The sequence below is a fragment of the Gastrolobium bilobum genome, unplaced genomic scaffold (genome assembly GCF_033153095.1).
Source record: "Gastrolobium bilobum isolate Gb01-03AN ecotype WA unplaced genomic scaffold, APGP_CSIRO_Gbil_v1 utg38482, whole genome shotgun sequence".
Lineage (NCBI taxonomy): Eukaryota > Viridiplantae > Streptophyta > Magnoliopsida > Fabales > Fabaceae > Gastrolobium > Gastrolobium bilobum.
Window position 1 is genome coordinate 10,187 of NW_026900079.1, and position 10,486 is coordinate 20,672.

The following is a 10,486-nucleotide window of genomic DNA, read 5'->3' on the forward strand; positions in this document are numbered from 1 at the left end:
CTTATTTATAGATGGGTTACCTGGCAGGAGTGGACTTTTGGGCCTCTTAGGAGTATTGGGGGTCCAATTGTTGATCCATTGCTACCGTAGTAGGATTAGTATTATTAAGGAATATTTCCTTAATTCCCTCTTAGCTGTTAGCCCTATTTGGGCCTTCTAGAATGTAGGCCTTTGTCAGATCCATAACAGTTGCCCCCCAGCCCGGTAGTTTGGTTGTCTATAACACCTTATAGTTTTAAAACATTTAATTATAGTTAAAATGTTAGCTAGAGGATTTATTTAGGAAAAATCTTGAAATCCATGTAAAAATACACACGAAGGGTAAAATGATAATTTGGCAAATACCCAACCTTAGTCTGTGAGATGATAAAATTACATTTGATTTGATGAAACTAATGATGGAAATGGATTCAGAACGAAATTTGGAGTGGATAGACACTTTTTTAAAAAAATTGTTGAATAATGGTCATTCCCGGAGTGGGAACGACATTCAGCAGGACGTTCCCATGGTGGGAATGTTATTCAGTAAGTTGTTCCTAAAGGGAGAACAACGTTCCCAAGGTAGGAATAATATTCAGTAGGTTATTCCAAAAGGGGGAACAAAGTTCTCATGGTGGAACGACGTTCCTAGGTTGGGAACGTTATATAGTTATTTTTGGAGAAAAATGTAGTTTGGAAAAAGTTATCGGAAATCCAAAAATAATGTTAAGGGTAATTATTAAATCACTTTGGTGAATGTTAAAATGATGCTTTGGTGATTAGAACAAAAATTAATTGGATGATTTGAGAGTTAATTAAAGATTAGTGGTGTTTTTGAGTGATTTTAAATGAGGTGGCACTTGTGGGGCCTACCTCACTTAAGTGAATTATTAGGGCACATGATAAATAGTGAGAGTGCACCATCTTTCTCACTTTCTCCTTCAAAACCCGCAACCCCCTTCCACCATTGAAGAAAAGAATTAAAACTTGAGAAATTCATAACTCAAGCTACACTCAACGGAATCGAACGATTCCAAAGCCAAACTTGTGTAAGATTTTGAGAGGAACAAATTTCTACCCTTATTTTCAAGTGGGAAGCACTGTGCAAAGAGATCCTCCCCAAATAAAGTGACGGTTTTGAAGCTTTGGTGGGCCATTAGAGGTGGCTTGGCTTGCTTTGGTACTTGAAAACACATCCTAAGAGTCCTTGGAGATCATTTGTGGTAAGTACCTCAACTCTTGACTTGATTTGATGATGGATTGAAAATGGGTATAAATCTTGAATATGTGTGAGTTGATTGAAGTAGTTGGAGGCATGTAATGATAGTGTCCCTTTGGAATTTAATGCTCACAATGGTGAATGATGATGATTGAACCAATAAAAATTATTATGATAAAGTTTGGTAACTTAGACAAATTTTGGCGGATGAATTAGGAGTTCTTGTAAAACAAGATGTTGAGGAACAATGTAAATGAGTTATGGATGCCTTGAATCATTAATAATAAGGTAAAACGAGTGTGTAATGCATATGAATTGAGTGGAAAACCTTGTCCCCCTTGATATGTATTTTCGACCTAGAGGGAACGATTAGGGGAACATGATGCTAAGTGATAACATAAGGTAAATGAGAGTTGTATTGGTGTTGAGAAAGGTTGTGTAACCATGGAGTTGATTGGGTGTGATTGAAACACATTGGGTAACATTTTGGGCCTTGTGGCCGAACCTATAGTGTGGTGGAGGGATTGCAATATGTTATTTGTTGTGCTTGTTGGACAAGTTAATTGATTGTCATGTATGTGTGATCATTGTAGGTGGCCTTCCTCGGACATGATTGTAGAGGACTAACTCTTGAAGCTACCAAGTTTGGGAGCTTCTAACAGGTAACCTCTTGGTACTGGGGCTTGACCCCCTTGTGTGTTCCACCATGCCCGTTGAGGGTGATGGTGGGAAGTGTATATAAGTAATGTAGGATAACATGTTCATGCATATAGTATGTGTGTTGGTACATAGGATGTACCGTGTCTCTGGCCAGTAGACAGTTTGCTTTCGGGCGTTACGGACTTTCACTGGATAGGTCTCCGAGAAGGAGTTCCAGTTGACCTAGGGTCGTGGTGTGTGATCCGGATAGGAGCACACTAGGAAGTCTCAGGTGGATATGGATGGAGGGTTCCTTGGTTAGATGTTCTGGGAACACGCCTTGGTTTAAACCCGTAGGCTTATATGCCGAGCCAATAGGCTGGACGTTGCGTGATTTCGGCATCGACCATTCCAACTTCGTCGTATCTTGTATCCCTATGCTTCCCGATTTCTTTAAATCCCTTGCTTTATCCCATTTTCAAGATGTTATTGTATATTATTTATATGCATCGAGGTGAGCCATTGGGCGGAGTATTCTCCAGAACCTCTGGGTTACTGAGATATATTTGTATATCTCACCCCGTGTTTGGGGCATTATTTCAGGTAGTTGCAATGGGACTAGAGCTGTGGGCAAGAGGCCCATAGGATGAGCACTTGGAGATTGGAGGATTTTTGCATTTTGAGGCCACTCTGGCATAGGCTAGACTTAGGGCATGAACATTGTGTATTGATTTAGGATTATGCATATTGTATACTTGTTCATGCCATAATTTGCCTAAGTTTAGTTGTTGATTTATCATGTTGTACTTTAGAATATTTAATTGTATTACTTATCATTTGGAAAATTGTCAATGTGAACTCATGGAACTTGTGTAATATGAAAAGCATGTATGTGATGAAAGGGAAATATGCCTAATTTAAGTTATGATTATGTATCTATTGTAAGAATGCAAGCAAATGGGACAATATGATTGTAATAATTCTAAGTTTTGATATAGTATGTAATGAATCATAAATGGATGAGAATATGTTAAATTGTTGTGGGTTGTAAGAGCACCAAGGCATTGTTGGTCCTTGAGTGCCACCCATGTCTATTAGGTACCTTTGAGGCATAATAACACACTTTTGATAAAGTGGGATAGATTGAATAAACAAAGGAGGTTCCGCCGAAATTTATACTAAAATGGCAGTTTTTAGGCTAACTTTGGGAGAGCATATGTTCCTCCACAAAGGTCCAATAGGGACGTTCCATATATCATTTTGAAACTTGAGATGTCAGGTATATTGTGTCAAAATTTGATATCATTCGGAGTAGTAAAACTTTCCCAGTTTTCAAATGAATACGGACTACTCTGTTTCGTGCTGTAGAACGCAGCTTCTGTAAGCAGTTTTCAAAAATTTATAACTCCCTTATTTCTTACTCAAATTAGACTTATGATATGTCAAATTAAAGCCCCATGAATCTAGTTTCTTGTTTCCAAAATTTGGAATTTTTTGGGCAGTGGATCACTCCCAGTTTGGATTAGAACTAACGTTGCTAAACTTTAAAATGTTAAAATGGAGGTGATGTTATGATAGTAGGAATGGGAACGACTGTTGTTTAGGGGACGATAATGCCATATGTTCAGATGGTGGGAACGAACCAAAAGGGGAACAACTCTTGAGAATGACCCTAGGGAACGACTTATATGTATAGGGAACGTCCCGTGTATGGGGGAACGTCACACGTTCCCAGCTCATACATGATTTAGTAAAATGGATATATCTTCAGCTATAGAGCTTCAAATCGAGTGAGGTTTGGACTTATATGAAGCTAACACATAGGACTATAATCCGGTAAAGGTTTAGGACCATTGAGTATATGGATTATTCCCAGTTTAATTTATAAGTTGTTGCCCTGTTTTGTTTAGAGTCTGTTTACAGTCTTGAGGGATCAGCTTATGGTGAGCGTATCCGGAGTTATAGAACTCCAAATGAGGCGTGTGATACCTTGTTGGAAAGTTAATTGAATCTATTTTAACATACTAAAAGATGGGAAACTAATAATGTATGGATCATGCCCAATAGTAAGGACAGAAGCATGTTCAATGTTAGGAAAAGTGGAAAAACAAGATTTATGCTAAGTTGGTTTATGGGAACCTCTCAGCAACTTAAAGTAAACATTGTATGATAGTTAAGCGTGTGTAATGTTAATTTCGCGTATAGATTTCAGTTATGATCACAGTTTATATCATTACGTTTTATATTGTTTTCAAATGCTTACGGAATGAAAAGGAAAAAGTTTACTTGTATTTTTAAATAAACTGTTGTGATTGTAACTGCGCTTAATATCATAATCAATGTTAACAATACCGGTACGTAACGAGCTGTTACATTGTCCAGGTTGCCGGGGTGAATTGTCTTGCCTTTTGCTTTAGGTTTTCTACTGAGCTGAGAGTGTTTGAATTTTTGTAAACTTTTTGCATATATGTTCCTTACATCTCAGGCTTTTAAATCGGGGTCCTCATTGCCCCTTATCTCGGTGGGTTGATCATAAACCATGGAAAATATTTCACGTACCGAGTTTGGGATGAGCTAGAGTGGTTGAGATCCAACTGGCGAGTTGCCCTCAAGCATCATTCCATACGCACACGTCCTAAGCTTGTAGCTTTCTTCTGAAACCGGGAATGATTTTCCCTTGTCAACTATGTGGGCGGGTTATGCATGAACCCTGCAAGATACTGCACATGTGCAACCGGGGAACAGACGATCTTGAGTTGTTGGGATCCAACTGGCGAGTTGCCCCCAATTCTCATCCATGTAACCCGGCTAAAAGTTGCCCCCAGCCCGGTGTAGTTTGGTTGTCCAGGCTGCCGGGATGAAATAGCAGTAATCTCTGCATTTCCTTTGCATATTTTATTCAAGTTAACAGTAATCTCTACATTTTCTTTGGGTTGGAACTTTTCTTGGCCGACTTAATTGGGTCAGTGATTGCAGATATTATCTCTGTCATTCATTCAGCTGGTTTTAGTGAATCGAGTATTGAATATGTTGTTTTCATATTTCTCCCTCGATCTTTTTTGGATAAGGTGGTGCTTTGGTGAGACAGTGTTTTTAACATCGAGCTCGTAGCTGTTCCTTCCGAGGCTTTCGCTTTGAGCCCAACTTCTTGCACTGTGGCTTTATTGATTCAGATTAAGCTTTTCAGCGTAACTGAACAAAATGACCTAGCCAAGGTTTTTCATGCGGATTCCGCTTTTTGCTTTTAACCCAATTTTCTTAATTAGGTTTTCAAATTTGAGGCGTCATGGTGACTTGATCAAGGTCGTACCAATCTGCTCCTTATTTTTCAAGCCTGATTTCATTTATCACAGCTTGTACACATGTTGTTTATTTTGACAATGTTTAGGATTCGAAAACGTCGTTCTGTTTTCCTATGCCTCGGCTAGAAGTCACAGTCCTGCAGTGTGCTTTTTATTTTTGAACCCGTTTTCTATCCAGGTTCTTGCACGTTGCTAGACGTAGGTTTTCAATACCTTGGCTTTATAATATTTGACGTAAGAGTTATTTTTTGACTTCGTCTTGTTTCGTCGTTTTGACTTGTGAGCCATTTCAGATTGGGGCATGATCCTTTTTCTAGGATCCCATCTCTCCAACCTGTCTTCATTCTTTACCCCAGATTTTTATCACGGGTCTTTATCCCGGATTGGGGTGTGATCCTTTTCTAGGACCATATCTCTCCAAACCCGTCTTCATTTCATCGCGGATTGGGGTGTGATCCTTTTTTCTAGGACCCCATCTCTCCAAATCTGTCTTCATTTTATCGCGGGTTGGGGCGTGATCCTTTTTCTCAAGATCCCATCTCTCCAAACCCGTCTTCATTTCATCGCGGATTGGGGTGTGATCCTTTTTCTCAGGATCCCATCTCTCCAAATCTGTCTTCATTTTATTGCAGGTTGGGGCGTGATCCTTTTTCTCAGGATCCCGTCTCTCCAAACCCGTCTTCATTTCATCGCGGATTGGGGCGTGATCCTTTTTTCTAGGACCCCATCTCTCCAAATCCGTCTTTATTTTATCGCAGGTTGGGGCGTGATCCTTTTTCTAAGGATCCCGTCTCTCCAAACCCGTCTTCATTCTTTATCCCGAATTTTTATCCTGGGTTGTTGCCCCTCAGCCCGGCAGTCTGGGTGTCTGGGATACAGGGTTGATGTGCATTACTTTTTATCGCATTTGGAAATATTTTATTCTCAGTGGCTGGAAGTCGGCTATATTCATGGTCCGAGCCTTGTTAGCCTTTGTTGTATGGCTTCAGCTATTATGTTGACCTCTTTGTCGAAGTTTTATTGATTCATTGATCCATGTTCTGAAACCACGGATTCTTGTCGATCCGTGTTTCGGATTTATTCTTATTTCGTTCTTTCTTCGGTGCCGAGCGTCATGAGTCGGGTGCCGTGTATGCTGTTTCAACATTCCTCCCTCAACCTTTTTGGTCGAGGTACGTAGCTCGGACTAGTTGACTAATATTTTTGACTGTCGTACCGAGATCTTGACTTATGAGGATTGTTGCTATCTTCTTTTCATTTTAGTTGTATTCCTGCACTTGCCCCCCAATCCGGCAGTCGGGAAATCCGGGTTGTCGGGCTGTATTACTTTAATTCAAGCATCTTTAGGTCGGAATACTGACTTGCTTTTGCAATTTGCCTTTTTTGCTTATTTGAGGATCTTTGCGATCCTTTTTCACTGATGTTGCGGGGTTTTGTGACACCCTCCCCTGTACGCGTCCAAGGGAGTTGTCTGCTAAGCGGATTAGAGTCTTAACGGAATAGAATTGAATAATTTAACTGCACTTTTAAATCGAGATACATTATCTTTATTTGAAATCTGGTTGTACAAAAAAAATCAGAGTGGAACTTGTTAAAATACATAGCTTGCGGAAATGACAGTTTTCCAGAAAACCTTTCTGTCTTGTAAAGATCATATCAATTCGAATATAACAAGTTAAGAAAATCTTCTTTGACACAAGAAACTAGACATTTGGGGCTTTACGTGGATATAAAAATTATTCCATTCGGAGGTGTATAGCTCCCGAAACAGAACTCGTAAGGCACTAGATAAGTCAGTGCAAATGTTCCAAAACTACCTAACTTGCAAAAATCATATAAATCTGTGCTTACATGCAGTGGACATAAACTTTATATAATATGAAACTAGACATCTGCGGCTTCACGTGCATATAAATTATATGTAAATCGGAGTACGGTAGCCCCAGATACAGAACTCGTAAGTTGCTTGCTAAATAAGTTTAAAGAAAATCCGAATTTAGAAACAGACAAAATTGTTTTCGCAAACGAGTTCAAAATTACGCAATTTATAGCAATACATAAAATCCCAAAATACAGCAAGATCAGATATGTCCTAACATTTTTCCAATCTCCCAAAATATTACACCAACGTCAAATATTTCATGCGCATTCGACAGAATCAGCAAACAAACAGCAGAAATTCCAACAGCAACATGTAAACAGAATATCTCCAATACAAGTACATCATCAAATGCTTTTTCGTGCTCCTGCAATTTATAAAAATTGAGCCCCTAAAGGGGTGAGAAAAATCCCAGTAGTGTGATAGTAAAACCAGTAAAGCAACAATATTAGACTAGGTACAAAATTCCAAAACAGTCGCATCAACATATAATTTTCCGGATAGATGCTAACATATAATCATAGTGCGTATATAACGCCAAAGTACTAATCATGATGCGTATATAACGCCATAATACTAATCAGAGTGCGTATATAACGCCATGGTAATGTACGTTCATAGCACTGCAGTGCACGTACTACTAACTAACACAGTGGAGATTCCATATTGGCTCCATCAAGGTGAATTCCAACTGTGACCTATGCGAATTGAAGCCAAGTGTCCGATACCCTGGTACCGGAGGGATGCCTATATGATACGTGCTCAATCATATGCTTACTTGTATTATATACTTCGGTTTCCAAGCTGGATGCACAATGCTGTATGCCATGATATGCTTCGCACATATGATACGTGCAAAAAGAAACAGATGAATTATGACGTACAAAAAGAAACAGTTGAATTATGACGTACATATGCATGACTAGATCATCATCATAATAGCATATATTTCAAGTATTTTTAATACCAAGCTGCCGAATAACAAATGCTTCCCAAAGCAGAATTTCCATCATGTCAAGTTCAAGGCAGAATACATATAACATATACCAAAATACGAGTCCAAGGCACATGTGAGCAACAACTCACAATTCCATACACTAGCTAATAGTCACAATAGGTCTCACCACCAAACACTTACCTTGTGAGCCCAAGTACTAATCAAACAGCACCAGAATAGTCCACGTTCTTAGAGATTTTGCACACCTAATATATCATTACACCAAATCAGAATTTTATATAATTTTTCCTTTAATTCACAATTGATTTCTATGCTTCTAATCCTTGTACCTTAATTGAGTTATTGTGCTACTAATGCCAATTATTATTCTGCCCTTCAAGTTATTCCACCCATTGCTAGCAATTAAAATTTCCCAAGGTCTCATACATATATAGGTTCGGCTTTCAGCATAACAAACTGTTCAGGATATTATTTACAAAATTCATTCCAAAAATTGCTAACAAATAAGAGTTTTCCAAGGTCCCCAACACACACACACAGCCACGGTTTTTAGCCAACAAATTGGTTCTTAATATTTTTCCTTTACCCAAAATTCTACTCACATCACTTAAGCATGAATTACTAACTCGTTAACATGCTGCCTTCGATTTTATTACAATGCATGCAAAGCCTAATCAGTTTTCCTAATCCAATGACGGTCCCGAAACTCAAGATGATTCATAATCCAAATTTACAAAAAAACCAGTTTTCAGACTTGCTTGTATTCAGATCATGGCTGTTCCTTATGATTAATTAATATATACAAAATTAGATTATCCTTCTAGTCAAAAGGGTAGTCCACACACGGTGGTGAGTTATTTTTCCCACGCCCCAAGACCTGTCTTATGACATACATACAGTGAGGTTTACATTTTGTACAGAATTTGAGGAAGGATTTCAAAACAGAATTTATTTCCTATGAGCTACTCAAAAAGGACAGAATTACAGAAAAGGGAATGGCCAAAATAAAATGCTCCCCAACATGCATATGAGGGCCGAACGGATCAAAAACAAGGAGAGGTTATTTGCTTAACTTACATCTACTTGTAAGAAACCCATGTTGTGCAAATCGGCCATTGGGAGCAGTGACTCAAAGCTGCGAAATTTCTCTCTTCTCTACAGCTCCAAGAAACCGGTTTCAGTGGCATGTCATGTGAGGAAAGACCCAATCAAAACTGGGTCGAGGACATGCAATGGGAAATAAGTCCAAATCAGAACCGGTTCTAGTAAAAGGGACGATAAGACCGTAAACAAAATACCTCACCTTCTCCCACTTGAGGATGGTTGTGCGCAGAAATGAAGAGGAGGGGGGGTGAGAGTTTAAATGTCAATCTGTATGCAGAAGAATCTCCAACATGGCGAAGGGAATCATGAGGAACAAGGGAGCAATAAAAACAGTACAACTCCTTTGCTTGGGGACACGACCGAACAGTGAACAGAAGAGAAAGTATGCTTAAGAGTCTTGCTATCCATGAAGTTCACGGTTTGTGGAGCGTATGAGGGAAATGAAATGTAAATTCTGGGTTCTTGGTGATCTCCTATAGGGCTCACGGCTTTGGGAGTAGATGGGGAACTACATGTGATTCTGATTAGAAAATCAACAATGACCCTTGGGGCTTCCTTTTACAACGCATGGGAAGAAGAAGAGAAGGGATACTAAGGTCTCACAATCTGGATTAAAGTTCAGCAAGGGATGAAACAAAAACTCACACTTGATATTTTCCAATGGTGCACACAAAAGAGAGTATAAGGAAGGTGTGATTTTCGGCCAATAGAATTTCATGCAAGCTCACCACTCACTTCCCATTGGACATAGGCTTACAAGGCTGACTTGAGTTTATCTAAAATTACAAGAAATCAGAATTTCTTATCCACCTATGCGCATAACAAGGACTCACAAGAGGGGATGAGGTTTTGCCATGTGTTAATACCCCACCAATGTAGGGTAGCCTTGTGGATCTATTTAGGATAAGGTGTGAGGCTCACTAAGTGATGAAGGCTGAAAATAAGTCCCACTTTGGGCTCTTGGGTCATCGGCCATCACAAGAGTTGGGTCCAAAATATAAGTCCAATGACTCTCTCATCTTATGAACTAACCTATACCTTATTATTTTATGTAACCTCTACTTATTAACTAATGGGGTTTATTCCTTAAAATAAAATTAATCACATACTTACAACTAATATTCAAGTTCAGAAATTATCCCTACTTATTCCTAATAGCATGCATGCACAAAATTAATTTCCGTAACTCGAATTTATTCCCTCCTGAACATATATATATATATTTCGAGTTCAAGACCTGTATTACATTACTAATGGCAGTTTATATACGTTCCTATTTTCGCGAGATGTTACACTCTCCCCACCAAGATTTGAAGTTTGTCCCCAAACTTCGTCCTACCATTCCAAAGTCTGCATATTTCAAGTGTCTAACACAATTTCATTCTTACACTATGTTACGTTACACC

At 38.9% G+C, this 10,486-nt stretch overlaps 1 long non-coding RNA gene across 1 annotated transcript; it reads right to left on the reverse strand.

The window, feature by feature from the left end:
* Positions 1 to 7,161: 7,161 nt before the first annotated feature.
* On the reverse strand, positions 7,162 to 9,715 carry LOC133295229 (uncharacterized). The gene is made up of 4 exons (XR_009749304.1): positions 9,280 to 9,715; positions 9,054 to 9,190; positions 8,157 to 8,221; positions 7,162 to 7,385 (listed from the first exon to the last, which is right to left on the reverse strand). It is a non-coding gene; the product is annotated as an uncharacterized LOC133295229 (long non-coding RNA).
* Positions 9,716 to 10,486: the final 771 nt, after the last annotated feature.